Source organism: Manis pentadactyla, chromosome 7 (genome assembly GCF_030020395.1).
Source record: "Manis pentadactyla isolate mManPen7 chromosome 7, mManPen7.hap1, whole genome shotgun sequence".
Taxonomy (NCBI): Eukaryota; Metazoa; Chordata; class Mammalia; order Pholidota; family Manidae; genus Manis; species Manis pentadactyla.
In genome coordinates, this window is record NC_080025.1 from 125,032,089 (window position 1) to 125,047,298 (window position 15,210).

Here is a 15,210-nt window from a genome sequence, read left to right on the forward strand (position 1 = left end):
TCTAAGGTATATAGGGAATGTGTGTGGATGGGTGTGTACTGGGGGAGGGTGTTCATGTGTGTATGTTTGAAATTTAGTAAACAAAACAGAGCTTTACTCTTGTCAGAGGGCAGAAAGAAAAAATAAGAGTTACCATTTGTTGATTATTCACAATGTGCTAAGCCCTTAAGTGTTAATTATCTCATTAAATGCTCACAATAACACTACAAGGGAGGTATGATTATTAGTCCCTCCCAAAGATAAGAATATAGAGGTTTGTGAAATATAAATGACTTATGCAAGGTCTTACAATGTAAGTGGGAAAGTTAGAATTTTAGTTCATCTCTATCTCAACTCGAAAGCTCATGCTCTTAGCCAACTTGCCATTATCTTCTTAATGAATGATTACAAGAGTAAATGGAGGAATTCTGGGGAGGAAAGAGGACAACAGGGGTGGAAAATAAGTTTAAGATGTAAAAGAAGATGAAATAAGGAAAAGAAGAAATAAGGAATAGAAGAGAGACAAAACACAAGTAGCACAGCACAGTTCAGCCACATAGGCATTCAATGTTAAATGCATGTGTGTATCAGCAAATAAATGCCATAAATACACACCCCCTATTTTCTTTTTAAAGTTAAAATTTGGTAATTGTTCCCTTAGCTTAGCTAGAGACAAAGGTGTTTACATGGCTCAAAAGAAAAAGTATTTTACAGCCATGGTTTGTGAACACATTCAGAAGACTGAGAAAACCCAAATCCCCAAAGCGTAACAATTAGGCACGTGAATTAAAAAGAATTTTCACATTCATATCCCTCACTTTCAAACTAATTTCTTGATTAAACTTTACTGTAATTATAAGAGTTAATAACCTTAAAGAGAAAAATAATCAAATCTCCATTATAATTTTTGGGTAGATTCTTTCTGAAGCAAAATATCACTAGAAAATAATTACCCCTAATAACATGGGAGCTATTCCATTAAACACCTTCCTTCATTTAAAAATAAAAGTATGCAATTTTGAAGGAAGCAGAAGAAATAATGAAAGAATAAGCCCCATTTGATCTACTCTAGACTTATCAGATGCCTTTGTCAGCAGTAATGTATTTCCCATTTATTTTGATAATGCTGTTAAAACATTCCCCATTTCTGTTCTTATATTCAAGCAGCTGACACTGCTGGGAAGACCTTGCTGATTGGCGCCATGGCAGATGCAGCCTTGTTTTCATTCGCACTAGTCATCCTCATATGGAATGTTTTTTAATTCTGCATCTTAAAGATTCCCAAGTCCTCAGTCTCAACCCACCCATTTAATCATCTTTATACAGTCCAAGTACTAATGTCATTATATCTCCATTGATAAGATAGTCTTCATATATCATACAGGATATCTCTCTCTTTATTAAGCACTTTCTATAATTAGATTTCATAGGAACCCTAAAATGTGTATACCATTATCAACCTCATGTTACAGATGAGTAAACATATTTAAAAAGGTTTTGTTACCTAACTAAGATCACAAAGTAGTGAGTGGTGAAACCAGATTCAAATTCCCTAAGGATAAAACTTGTGCTTCTGGTCACTATGAAAAATACAAACCATTAAGTGTCAACGCCTTCAGAAACTCCCACCACCTTGAATCCTCTCTTCTGCTTCATCTATTTCCTCATCCTTCATTGGAAGCTCACTGCTGCATCCCCGTTCAGACCCAAGGCTAAGTCCTTAACCCTCAATTACTGAGCCCACGACCCACCATCTGTTTCTGGGCTTATCATATATTCCAATTTTTTTTAGCACATGATGAAGAAGTTCAGGAATTATAAGAATAAAAAATGAGTAAAAGAAGCCCAATGCAGTGGGTAAAGTTTAGAACTAAGGCAACTCCATTGATTTGTCTCAAGCTTTTATTACATGCTGGCTCCCTCTTGGCCCACAGTTAAAGCTTATGCATTAAGGGAAGAAATGAGAGATTAATAAACCTTAACCTTTATGACTAAACAAGAAATTAGACTTAAAAAAAACCCCACAGTTTATCACCTTACTCAGTTAGAAAACAGAGGCAGGTACAATTACATTACACAAATTCATGATGACTTAATTTGCAAGATTAATATTTTATAATCAGCCTGAAGTTTCCTTAATCAGAAAGTGAAAAATTACCTGATTTCAAATCAGCTTGTTTATTTATCTCTACATATTCAATATTGCCATATATATATCTCATGCACTTTTTAAAAAAATATATAAGCATTTTCAGGAATTACTTCACTACCTGCAAACCTTTAGGCTCAAAAATAAATTATATAGTGTACTTCCAAATTACTAATAATGTTTTTCTCAGTTTTATTTCAAATGAGATAATTACCAAAAAGGTTATTTATATTTAAGGTCAACAGATAATCACTCCATCACATTTGACTTTATCTCTATTTCTAAATAAGTAATATTTAGGAAATATAAGGAAATAATGCATCACAATTTGGAGATGACATTTTATGTCAATTTTTCCCTATATTGATATTTTCTATCTCATTTTCTACTTACAGAGTAGATAAACCATAAAGTAGTGTCAAGCTGAGTTCCTCAATAGTACATATACTAAAATGCTGCATTAGCTCTAGCAATGGAGTTGTCACAAGCGGTTACCAAGGAAGATCATTTGGGGAAGCGAAGATATTTCTCAAAACCTCTTGTTTCCCAGTCAGATCACCGTACCAAGGGAAGAGCCAGCATTCAAATGAATCTGTGTTCCCTTTCTCCCTCTTTCCCTTCCTTCCCTTCCTTTGTACTTACATTTCCCCATGTCAGGTACTATTCTCTCATGGGGATTATTGAGACAGTCTCTGTTCATCCCTGTCTTCAATCTTACTTGCTCCAGTCTGCAAACTGCTGCCATATTAATTTTTCTAAAAGACAAATCCTAGCACTTCACCATCCTGCTCAAAAACTTCGGTTCCCTGTATCTTTCCATGTCGCATTCAAACACCAGAGCTTGGAGGGATTTCTAACCAGGCCCAAGCACATCCGGCCAATCTCATCTCCAGGCCACTCCCATGCCACTCTTTTGAAAATTCTTACCCTGTAGATGCTCAGCTTTCTTAGAATGCATGTTCTTCCCTGTTTCCAGCTTATATTAGATGGCTCTGTCTGCCATCAATACCTTTTGCCCATCTTGTCCACCTAAAGAAATCTCACTTCCATTTGTAATTTAAATTAGATGTCACCTGCTCCCTATGTTGCATTCCTTGAGCTTCCCTTTGTAGTTTCCTAATCTCAGCCTTATATTCTGTTTGCATATGCCCCTACCTCTATTACATCACTTATCAAATTGAATTATTATTGGTAACATGTTTGTGTCCCTCCTCTATGAAGATACGACATTTGACAACTCATAGAAACATTTAATTAATCTTCATATTTTTTATGTCTAGCACACAGCCCTTTTATTAGGTACCTTATAAAACTTCTAATAAAATGTATATGGGATGAGATTCATAAAAGATAAAATGAATATGAACAATTAGAAAAACAATACTGAGAACACTGACAGCCATCTATGTTTTAAAAATTTACCTCTCTGTTTAAAAAAATTTGAAGAGAACTTAGAGCTGGAAGAGACTTCAGAGTTTAGATCATTCTAGTACAATCCTTTCAGGTAAAAGACAAACCTGAGAGGTCAAGATAGGCTCACAGCACAGAGGAAAGCAGTGGCGGTGCTGGGGTGAAAGCCCAGGTTTCCAAGACGCAGCCAAGGTGTCCTGCCACTATATGACATATTGTTCGCAAGGTTTAATTAAAAATGGAAAATTGTGATTTTTATTTATTTATTTATTTATGTATGTATTTATTTATTTATTTTATTATGATTAATCTACAATTACATGAAGAACATTATGTTTACTAGGGTCCCCCTTCACCAAGTACCCCCCACAAACCCCATTACAGTCACTGTCCATCAGTGTAGTAAGATGCTGTAGAATCACTACTTGTATTCTCTGTGTTGCTCAGCTCTCCCCTTTCCCCCACCCCACATTATACATGCTAATTGTAATACCCTCTTTCTCCTTCCACACCCTTATCCCTCCCTTCCCTCCCATTCTCCCCAGTTCCTTTCCCTTTGGTAACTGTTAGTCCATTCTTGGGTTCTGTGATTGTGCTGCTGTTTCGTTCCTTCAGTTTTTCTTTGTTCTTATACTCCACATATGAGTGAAATCATTTGGTATTTGTCTATCTCCACCTGGCTTATTTCACTGAGCATAATACCCTCTAGCTCCATCCATGTTGCTGCAAATGGTAGGATTTGTTTCCTTCTTATGGCTGAGTAATATTCCGTTGTGTATATGTACCACATCTTCTTTATCCGTTCATCTACTAATGGACACTTAGGTTGCTTCCATTTCTTGGCGACTGTAAATAGTGCTGCAATAAACATAGGGGTGCATCTGTCTTTTTTAAACTGGGCTGCTGCATTCTTGGGGTAAATTCCTAGAAGTGGAATTCCTGGGTCAAATGGTAAGTCTATTTTGAGCATTTTGAGGAACCTCCATACTGCTTTCCACAATGGTTGAACTAATTTACATTCCCACCAGCAGTGTAGGAGGGTTCCCCTTTCTCCACAACCTCGCCAACATTTGTTGGTGTTTGTCTTTTGGATGGTGATGATCCTTACTGGTGTGAGGTGATATCTCATTGTGGTTTTAATTTGCATTTCTCTGATGACTAACGATGTGGAGCATCTTTTCATGTGCTGTTCAGCTCCTCTGCCCATTTTTTAATTGGATTATTTGCTTTTTGCTTGTTGAGGTGCATGAGCTCTTTATATATTTTGGATGTCAAGCCTTTATCGGATCTATCATTTACAAATATATTCTCCCATATTGTAGGGTTCCTTTTTGTTCTATTGATGGTGTCCTTTGCTGTGCAGAATCTTTGCAGCTTGATGTAGTCCCACTTGTTCATTTTTGATGTTGTTTTCCTTGCCTGGGGAGATATGTTCATGTTGAAGTCACTCAAGTTTATGTCCAAGACATTTTTGCCCATGTTTTTTTCTTAGAGTTTTATGGTTTCATGACTTACATTCAAGTCTTTCATCCATTTCAAATTTACTTTTGTGTATGGGGTTAGACAGTGATCCAGTTTCATTCTCTTACATGTAGCTGTCCAGTTTTGTCAGCACCATCTGTTGAAGAGACTGTCATTTCCCCATTGTATGTCCATGGCTCCTTTATCATATATTAATTGACCATATATGTCTGGGTCAGTGTCTGGAGTCTCTATTCTGTTCCACTGGTCTGTGGCTCTGTTCTTGTGCCAGTACCAAATTGTCTTGATTACGAGGCTTTGTAGTAGAGCTTGAAGTTGAGGAGTGAGATTCCCCCCACTTAATTCTTCCTTCTCAGGATTGCTTTGGCTATTCGGGGTCTTTGGTGTTTCCATATGAATTTTTGAACTATTTGTTCCAGTTTGTTGAAGAATGTTGTTGGTAATTTGATAGGGATTGCATCAAATCTGTATATTGCTTTGGGCAAGATGGCCATTTTGATGATATTAATTCTTCCTAGCCAAGAGCATGGGATGAGTTTCCATTTGTTAGTGTCCTCTTTAATTCCTCTTAAGAGTGTCTTATAGTTTTCAGGGTATAGGTCTTTCACTTCCTTGGTTAGGTTTATTCCTAGGCATTTTATTCTTTTTGATGCTATTGTGAATGGAATTGTCTTCCTGATTTCTCTTTCTATTGGTTCATTGTTAGTGTATAGGAAAGCCACAGATTTCTGTGAGTTAATTTTGTATACTGCAACTTTGCTGTATTCCGATATCAGTTCTAGTAGTTTTGGAGTGGAGTCTTTAGGGTTTTTTATGTACAATATCATGTCATCTGCAAATAGTGCCAGTTTAACTTCTTCTGTACCAATCTGGATTCCTTGTATTTCTTTGTTTTGTCTAATTGCCATGGCTAGGACCTCCAGTACTATGTTAAATAACAGTGGGGATAGTGGGCATCCCTGTCTTGTTCCCGATATCAGAGGAAAAGCTTTCAGCTTCTCACTGTTCAGTATAATGTTAGCTGTGGATTTATCATATATGGCCTTTATTATGTTGAGGTACTTTCCCTGTATGCCCATTTTGTTGAGAGTTTTTATCATGAATGGACGTTGAATTTTGTCTAATGCTTTTTCAGCATCTATGTAGATGATCACGTGGTTTTTGTCCTTATTTTTGTTGATGTGGTGGATGATATTGATGGATTTTCTAATGTTGTACCATCCTTGCATCCCTGGGATGAATCCCACTTGGTTGTATGATCCTTTTGATAGATTTTTGAATTTGGTTTGCTAATATTTTGTTGAGTATTTTTGCATCTACATTCATCAGGGATATTGGTCTGTAATTTTCTTTTTTGGTGGGGTCCTTGCCTGGTTTTGGTATTAGGGTGATGTTGGCTTCATAGAATTAGTTTGGGAGTATTCCCTCCTCTTCCATTTCTTGGAAAACTTTAAGGAGATTGGGTATTATGTCTTCTCTGTATGTCTGATAAAATTCCAAGGTAAATCCATCTGACCCAGGGGTTTTGTTTTTGGGTAGTTTTTTGATTACCGCTTCATTTCTTTGCTCGTAGTTGGTTTGTTTAAATTTTGTGTTTCTTCCTTGGTCAGTCATGGAAGGTGTATTTTTCTAGGAAGTTGTACATTTCTTCTAGGTTTTCCAGCTTGTTAGCATATAGGTTTTCATAGTAGTCTCTAATAGTTCTTTGTATTTCTGTGGAGTCTGTCGTGATTTTTCCTTTCTCCTTTCTGATTCTGTTGATGTGTGTTGATTCTCTTTTTCTCTTAATAAGTCGGGCTTGAGGCTTATCTATTTTGTTTATTTTCTCAAAGAATCAGCTCTTGATTTCATTGATTTTTTTCTACTGTTTTATTCTTCTCAATTTTATTTCTTCTCTGATCTTTATGATGTCCCTCCTTCTGCTGACAGGCCTCATTTGCTCTTCTTTTTCCAATTTTGATAATCGTGACATTAGACTATTCATTTGGGTTCGTTCTTCCTTCTTTAAGTATGCCTGGATTGCTATGTACTTTCCTCTTATGACTGCTTTCGCTGTGTCCCACAGAAGTTGGGGCTTTGTGTTATTGTTGTTATTTGTTCCCATATATTCCTTGATCTCTATTTTAATTTGGTCGTTGATCCATTGATTATTTAGGAGCATGTTGTTAAGCCTCCATGTGTTTGTGAGCCTTTTTGCTTTCTTGGTACATTTTATTTCTAGTTTTATACCTTTGTGGTCTGAAAAGTTGGTTGGTAGGATTTCAATCGTTTTGAATTTACTGAGGCTGTTTTTGTGGCCTAGTATGTGTTCTATTGTGGAGAATTTCCATGTGCACTTGAGAAGAATGTGTATCCTGTTGCTTTTGGATGTAGAGTTCTATAGATGTCTATTAGGTCCAGCTGTTCTAGTGTTTTGTTCAGTGCCTCTGTGTCCTTGCTTATTTTCTGTCTAGTGGATCTATCCTTTGGAGTGAATGGTGTGTTGAAATCTCCTAAAATGAATGTATTGCATTCTATTTCCTCCTTTAGTTTTCTTAGTATTTGTTTCACATATGCTGGTGCTCCTGTGTTGGATGCATATATATTTATAATGGTAATATCCTCTTGTTGGACTGAGCCCTTTATCATTATGTAACGTCCTTCTTTATCTCTTGTTACTTTCTTTGTTTTGAAGTCTAATTTGTCTGATACAAGTACTGCGACACCTGGTTTTTTCTCCCTGTTGTTTGCATAAGATATCTTTTTCCATCCCTTGACTTATAGTCTGTGCATGTCTTTGGGTTTGAGGTGAGTTTCTTGTAAGTAGCATATAGATGGGTCTTGCTTTTTTATCCATTCTATTACTCTGTGTCTTTTGATTGGTGCATTCAGTCCATTTACATTTAGGGTGATTATTGAAAGATATCTACTTATTGCCATTGCAGGCTTTAGATTCGTGGTTACCAAAGGTTCAAGGTTAGCTTCTTTAATATCTTACTGTCTAACTTAACTCACTTATTGAGCTGTTATAAACACTGTCTGGTGATTCTTTATTTATCTCCCTTCTTATTCCTCCTCCTCCATTCTTTATATGTTGGTTGTTTTATTCTGTGCTCTTTTGTGTTTCCTTTAACTGCTTTTGTGGGTAGTTGATTTTATTTTTTGCCTTTAGTTAGTATTTGGGTGGTCTGCTTTCTTTGCTGTGATTTTATTTTCTCTGGTGACATCTATTGAGTCTTAGGAGTGCTCCCATCTAGAGCAGTCCCTCTAAAATACCCTGTAGAGGTGGTTTGTGGAAGGCAAATTCCCTCAACTTTTGCTTGTCTGGGAATTGTTTAATCCCACCGTCATATTTAAATGATAATCGTGCTGGATACAGTATTCATGGTTCAAGGCCCTTCTGTTTCATTGCATTAAACAAATCATGCCATTCTCTTCTGGCCTGTAAGGTTTCTGTTGAGAAGTCTGATGATAGCCTGATAGGTTTTCCTTTGTAGGTGACCTTTTTCCTTTCTCTAGCTGCCTTTAAAACTCTGTCCTTGTCCTTGGTGTTGTCCTCCTTGGGTCCCTCCTGTTGGGAGTTCTGTGTACTTCCATGGTCTGATCGATAATTTCCTCCCCCAGTTTGGGAAAGTTTTCAGCAATTATTTCTTCAAAGACACTTTCTATCCCTTTTTCTCTCTCTTCTTCTTCTGGTACCCCTATAATATGGCAATTGTTCCTTTTGGATTGGTCACACAGTTCTCTTAGTATTGTTTCATTCCTGGAGATCCTTTTATCTCTCTCTGCTTCAGCTTCTATGCGTTCCTGTTCTCTGGTTTCTATTCCATCAATGGCCTCTTGCATCTTATCCATTCTGCTTATAAATCCTTCCAGAGATTGTTTCATTTCTGTAATCTCCCTCCGGACGTCATCCCTTAGCTCTTGCATATTTCTGTGCAGCTCCATCAGCATGGTTATGACCTTTATTTTGAATTCTTCTTCAGGGAGATTGGTTAGATCTATCTCCCCAGATTCCTTCTCAGGGGAGACTGTCTGGGTTAATCTGGTCTGTATCAAATTTTTCTGCCTTTTCATGGTGATAGAGGTAGTTGTTGGAAGATGGTGCGTGTATCGGCTGGGAGAACGTTCCTTCTTGTTGGTTTGTGGCCTTCCTCTCCTGGGAGAACAGCAACCTCTAGCGGCTTGTGCTGGGCAGCTGCACGCAGATGGGGCCTCTGATTCTCACCCAGCCACTGTGGAGTTAAGCTCCGCGATTGCTATGGGCATGGCTGACCTCAGTCTGCTGCTCCAATATGGTGGAGCCTCCTCTGAGGGGAAACAGGCGGAAGGCTGTCTATTGCCGTGAGGGGCCTCCGAGCTGCACCGCCGCCCAGGGGTTTAGGGTGCTCGGAGCTCCCTGGGACCCCCAGCTGCTAGGCCAAGCGTCCCGGGATGCCTCCATCCAGGTGTGGGGGCCCTGTCTCTATAAGACCCCCAAAAAGCACTCACCTTTCCTTGTTCCAGGGGCGCTGGCTGCAGGGACCTGCCCACAGGTCTCACTGTCCTGCTTCCCCAGCATCCAGCACCCCACACACTGTGCATCTATGCTCCAGTGCGGATGGCCAGAGCTGGGCATCTAGCAGTCCTGGGCTCCCTCTCCCTCCCCGCCCCGCCCCCTGACACCCCCCCACTGGGAGCTGGGATGAGGGGCACTCGGATCCTGCTGGGTCGCGGCTTGCATCCTACCCCCTTCACGAGGCGCTGGGCCCTCGCAGGTGCAGATGCATTCCGGCTGCTATCCTGTACCTTCCAGTCTCTCCCCTAGGAATAGTTGCACTTGTTGTACTTTCAAAGATATATATGGTCTCAGGAGGAGACTTCCGCCACTCCATTCACGCTGCCATCCCAGCTCTGCCTCCTCTGCTTTATTTTTTAAATAAATTTTTGTAAATACAATTATTTCAAATAATTTCTTTGATATGTACTAAGTAATACTCTTAAAAAATCATACCAATACCTATTTTCACCAAGCATATTTGGAAGAACCAATATAATTATCTTGTAATAATTACTGTCATCATTTTTAAGTCTGTAAATTTGGTAGGTGAAGAACAGTCTTTCATGATTATTTATATTGTCTTTCTTTGATTATTAGCAAGGTTTACCATGGTTTTTTCAAATGTTTATTAACATTTATAAGTTTTGCTAATTGATCTCTTGGAGGCATCATAATTTATATCAGTTTTGTGGCTCTCTGTATATTTATTATCCTTTGACGCAACAACCCAAGTATATCCCTTACTTCATATTCTATTTTAAAACTGTTTGTGAGGATTTTTAATGTTCAAAAGTGTTAAATTTTATTAAATCAAGTATGTCTTTTACTGTTGTAATTTTTTTTACTCATTTTAAACTTCCACTTTAAAATCTGAAAAATCTTCTGTATTTTATTCTTTTTTTCTTCTGCTTCTTCTTTTTCACTTAACTCTAAAATAAGTTCCAAATTGATACTATTATCATATTTGGAGGAATCATCTCACTTGATTTTACTGTAACTTGATAATCACCTAGTAAAATGTCCTTTCCCAGTTCTAACTGCACTTTTACAACATCATATATTCAGAAAAATATGTGCATGTCCATGTACATGTATAAACTGATTTATTGATTATCATCATACAGTATATTTCTGGCTATTTTATCTGGTTCTATTTACCATGTTTCTATTCAGGTACTAGTTCCAAACTGGATTGATTTATTGAAGCTTAACATTATCTTAAATGTTAGATGTTTGGTAGGGATAATTTTTTCAAAATTATTTTAGTTATTTTTACTCATTTATTCACATAATTAAAATTTTAAATATTATTTCAAGTTTCAGAAAATACTCCTTTGTCATTTTGGTTCAAATTATACTAAGCCTGAATATAGTTTTACTCAAAAAAGATCAATGTTTTTCCTATAATTAGTTTTTCTGTCTACGAAGAAGGAATGTCTCTCAATAAAGTTGTCTTCATATAGGTCTTTTGTATTTTTGGTTCAATTTATTCCAAGATATTTTAAATATTTTTGCAAAGGAAACAAATTTTCATTTCCCATTAATTAGTCAATGATTTTTAATTAGATGTAGGAAAGCTCTTGATGTTTTAACATTACTTTTATATTTGATCATCCCAAAGTACTTCTAATATATTTTTCCAATTTATTGTCTTGAGATTACATCATCTGAAAATAATCATAATACTTCTTTTTCCTTTTTAGTAGCAATCTCCATTATTTTTGTTTCCTGTTTAATCACATCAGTTAAAATTTACAGAATATTAATAGTGTTAGTAATAGGTCTAATCTATCTGTTTAATAGGAATAAGTATAAATACATAATTGGTTATTGGCTGAGAGAGATGTGATTTACCATGCTAAACATTGATTTGATTTTTAGTTTGTTTATGCTTTTATACTTGTAACGATATGAGTGTTATATTTGTTATATTTTAATCAAATGGTCTTACAGAATCTTATGAGATATGTATCATTGTCTTATTTGACTTATTAGTGTGTTTGTAGTACATTTCCTAGTATTAAACCATATTTACTTTTTTTAAATAGCTTAAAGGTATTTTATGCAAACAGATTTGCTTCAAAATCAGACTATAGTGTTCTGAGACTCTCGAAATTATATATTTGGAAATATTGCAGTAAGTCCCTAAAATCAATAAGGTCTCCAAAGAAAAGGAGATGCTGATAAATTCCATCTTTACACCAGTCTCGGTGCTCAGGCAAGTGTTTACATACTTTCCCTAGAATACTGAGCATTGAAACACTTACACCACTGCCTCACTACTGGATTTAGGGAATTAGGATTCCTCTGGGTGTCAGGGAATTCAGCCACACTCTGAAAGCTTGCATTAAAAAATTCGAAAGTTGATTCCTCTTTCTGATGCTATGTGATTCCATTTTTATTATTATTGAAGTATAACTAATATACAATATCCCACTTTTCAGGTGGCCATCATAATGATTCAATAGTTGTATACATTACATAGTGATCCCCACAGTGTCTAGTTACCATCTACCACCATACAAAGTTATTACAATATTATTGACTGTATTCCCTATGCCATACATGACATCCCCATGACTATTCTTAATTGTGTCTCCTCTAGCCTAACAAAACCTCATCTACCTAAAAAAGGAATAATATTCAGAGACAGATTACCCCTTCCTCAGGATTTTATCTCTGCTCACTTTGTTTAAAACTTCCCCATAAATCACTTCTAGAAACATCCTAAATGTCCCTTTCACCCACAGGTACTTCTGACAACCAAGTTGCTCCTTGCCACTGATTATTTGGAATAGAACTGACATCCATTCTAAGTTTGGTTAATGAGACTCATTTCCAAGAAGTTGTAGTTGGAATATATGTGTGTGTGTGTATATATATATATATATACACACACACACATATATATATACATATACATATATATACACACACTGTATATACATATATATGTATATATACATATATATATATATATATATAGTGTATGTATGTATATATATATGATAATATTAGCTGGTGTCCTGAAGAAATAGCAGCTAAACTCTAGAAATGTAGATCACCTTCTGCTACTGACCCTGCAGACCCAGAAGTAGAGAAAACCAATATAAAGAGATCCAAACAGAACAGACAGCAAGATGTTTGAATTTCTGTCAGGTGTTTAGTTCTTATACCAGTTCTTTCCATAGACCCTTTTATATTCTGCCATAGGGTTCCTTGACACACCCTCATAAATTCTTTCTTTTAGCTTAAACAAGTTTAAGTTGGCTTCTGTTACCTACAATCAAACCATCCTGATTTGTATGCTGCTATAGCTGCCCTACCCCTGATGTGAGCTCAGATATGGAGAAAAGGAGCGAAGAGATATATCTGGAATTCTATCCAACACTTTTTCTTTATGATAAATAATGTTCTCATGGCCACAGAAAAATCTTTGATTCTATACAAGAAGTACAGTTTTAATATTTTACTGCCTATAGACCAGACTAGAGTAAGGAATTGACATTGTTGCTTAAGCTCCTGAACTCTTCTTCTTTATTTTATGTCTTTCTTTTTGATAAATCTTTGGACTTAAAAATTTATAGAAAGAGCATTTTGTTCGAATGGTAGTAATAAAAGTAATCCTAAAAGGCAGGTCTTTGTTTCCTCTTGGCTCCCCAAATAGAGAGGAGATGTTGAAAAAACTTATAAGGAACACATGAGTAATCCCAGATATGCTATAACTCAGAATGTCCTTAAAATACACAAGCAGAATATGGTTCAGATAATTTTTCCATTAATGAGGAAAAATTTTGAGTTTGAGTGATTAAATTCAATCAAACCACCACTGTTGTTTACATGTGATGCCAATAGAACATTGTAGTTTAGTAGTTTGACTAAGTGTTTCACCTTTAACTAGTTGTTCTGTTATAGAACAATTCTGTCCTGAAGTACTAATCATGCATCATTCTAAATTCTAATATGATCATTATGCTGTCAATTAAACAAACTGGAGGAAGCATGACCTTCTAAACCAAGTATATTTAAACCATTGTTTAATTAGGCATACCACACACAAGGTTACAGTCGCAGCAAGATTGAGTTTTAAACAGCTCTCTTTAATTGTGTACCAATGGTCTGTGCAGCACCCAGCTGCCCTGGCTGCTTCACCTCCTGCTACTACAAACTGGAAGAATCTCCCTCCACACCAATGAAATGCTTTTACTATCTCAAACTAAAAGAGACCACATAGAGCAATTTGTCCTGATATCTCATGAATGTCAGAATGAACCCATTTAACAACAATTTCTTTCCAAATAGAAACTACACTTTTAGGCAGACACTATCCAATATTTAAATGGACATTACTAAATAATTCCATACAATGGGTCAATTTGTTTAAATATCTGAGAGTACATTTTGTAGCTCACTGACACGAAATCCGGAAGGCAACACTGTACAAAATTGACAGTTGCCTTACAAAGCTCATTCTTTGAAAACTGTTAATAGGTGTGCTAAGAAAACTTCTATTTTAGTATGCAATAATTTTTTTGTCATCCTGTACAGTAAGCAGCTCTGAATCAAGTCAAGCACGTTCTTAAATCTTCAGGAGATTCAAAACTGGTCCTGAGAAAACTGCAGCTCGGCCCGTGGCTCCCTTACACTTCCAGTCTTTGGGAAGTAGGTCAGGGGTTTCACTAGGGGAGAACACTGCCCATCACCACACAGCCCACTCACCTGGCAATAACAACATGTAAGAGCTGTTAGCCAGGTTCCCAAGACAGAACACAAATTCCAAATGTCTACTTTCAGTTTCTATGAAAGCAAGGATATTGAAGTCTGTAGATTTGATATGTGCTCCACATGACCATTGGGACCTTTCAAGGTACCTCCAGGACTGGCAAGCAGCATTTGAAGAGGTGGAGTGTCCAAGATTATGGCCAGCCACCCCTTCAACCCAGCAGTTCTTACTTTAACTAACAGAAATGTTAGATTTCTGAGTAGGATTCTTTTGAAGATAGAGTTTGAAAAGCAGAGTTTAAGGGAGATGGTCTTCATTTATTCTTAATAGAGTATGGTAATCCCCATAGTATCGGAGCTCAAAAGGGTTGTACATCTAAACCAAGGAAGATCATCTCCCTCCTGAAAATGCTTTGATTATATGTACATGTACAAAACAACTTAGAGAAGGTGTCTGCTTTTGCTGTAAAATTTTGTTAGATAATATTGCTTATTAGGCTGTCAAAATCCCACATGACACATTTCTTTTAGAATAATTTCCAAGAAAATTCAACCTCTCCTGGAAAATAGGTAGGCTTCCTTCTCTCACATAATGAAACATGTATCCCATTGAAGGTCCCTTTACATTTTGGCTGCTTAGGAAGCTCAGAACTTAGTGTTTCTTCTTCCTTCAAGAGTTTTGATAGTGTACTTCTATTTAAACAGCCCTATTTGTAAACAAGTTAATAATGAAAGAACACTAATAGATAAGCCAATAATGAAATTAAAAAATTGATGAACACCCAGAAAATTACTAGAAATCAAGTGAATTCCACAATAATTTTCTTATGCTCATCTCTTACTCTGCATCACCAGCTTTAGAACACAGCCAAGTTTCAAACCATTAGCAAAATAAATTTCCAAGGAGCTCAAAGATATTCTCTTTTAAGTTCCTACACTAAAATGTATG

General features: G+C 36.6%; 1 protein-coding gene across 1 annotated transcript in view; it reads right to left on the reverse strand.

The window, feature by feature from the left end:
- GRM8 (glutamate metabotropic receptor 8) overlaps window positions 1-15,210 on the reverse strand; it is a 759,463-nt gene that overhangs the window by 301,471 nt on the left and 442,782 nt on the right. The window lies entirely within an intron of this gene.